The following is a 1,417-nucleotide window of genomic DNA, read 5'->3' as shown; positions in this document are numbered from 1 at the left end:
AGATGCATGTCGAATTCACTACTTTTGTGATACTTTGTGCTTAAAGAACGTTTAACAAACCTTTTGTCGAGAGTAAGTTCAGTTAAATGATGCTAATATTTAGACCATTATGATTTGTCGACCAAATTTACAGAATTTAGTTTAATTCTCAAATTGTATTTAAGATATACCCTCCATCAACCAATAAACGTCTCATTTTGCCATTTTCGTTGGTCCACCAATAAATGTTCCATTTACCTTTTATATTATTTTTGGCAATGAGCCTGACATTCTACTAACTTTATTTCACTCATATTTCATTATAAGACTAATACTCCACCTGTTCCTGAAAAGTATGAACATCTAGCTCGACACGAGTTTTAATGCATAATTGGTAAACTAAGAGAGATAGAAAAAAAAAAGTTTTTAAAATATTGTTAGTAGAGAATGAGTCTCATCTTATGAGAGAATTTATTTTTTAAATTAAAAAGTCATAGTACTCTTTAAGGACAGACAAAAAAGGAAAAAAATTATACCTTTAAGGATAGAGGAATCAATATTGGACCCACCTTTCACTATAAATATTGGAGCCACCTTCCGCCTTAAATCAAAGAGTCAATTTGAATCAATTGTGAATTTGTGATTATTGACTCAACTTTATTTTACCCAATTAATACCCGCAAGTATACGGGGTTATTGTAACATTTTGCAAGCAAGAGTATATCGTATCCCACAGAGACAATTAAGTGTAAACCTAAGTACCACGAACAAATTTCAACTACTATCCAGACAATCAGGAAATTTTGGGTTTTGAAACTAACAACTACTAAAAGCATATAAATTCAGATATTAAATTAAAACACTTAAACAACAAACCAATTAAGCAAGTTGTATAAGATGATGGAGAAATATGCAGAATTCCGGGATCCGATGCGCAACTCATAGTCTAACCCAATTGAAATAGATTTACCATTTAAAGTCTCCAGAATTGTTGAATCAATCACGGTTGTAGATTAAACCCCCTCCCGAGGTGAGAAATCCGTAGATTATGTGTAATAATTGAAGTCCCCTTCTAATTCTTAGACCTAACTCCTAACGGTTTGATTAGATTAATGATCTCACTCAAAATCTCAACTCTCCGAGTTCTATTGAATTAAGGTGTGAATTATTCCTCTTTCAATATTAAATATTTCATCTCCCGATTACTCTAAGAAACCCTAACACTCCCCATTGGTGATCAAGCAATTGATAGGAAAAAAGCACAAGAATAATTCAAACAATTGCAAGAGCAAGATAAACCGAAATCAATTGGATTAAAACTATGAATCAATGCATCTTCACCAAGAATTCTGCATGAAAGGTGCTTAGCTACTCATGTTCATGGTAGAAAACAAATCAAAACTAAGAAAAACAATGGAATTCATGATACGAATTACAG

The sequence above is a fragment of the Salvia splendens genome, chromosome 1 (assembly GCF_004379255.2).
Source record: "Salvia splendens isolate huo1 chromosome 1, SspV2, whole genome shotgun sequence".
In the NCBI taxonomy this organism is placed as follows: Eukaryota; Viridiplantae; Streptophyta; class Magnoliopsida; order Lamiales; family Lamiaceae; genus Salvia; species Salvia splendens.
Note: the sequence above shows the minus strand (reverse complement) of the source record.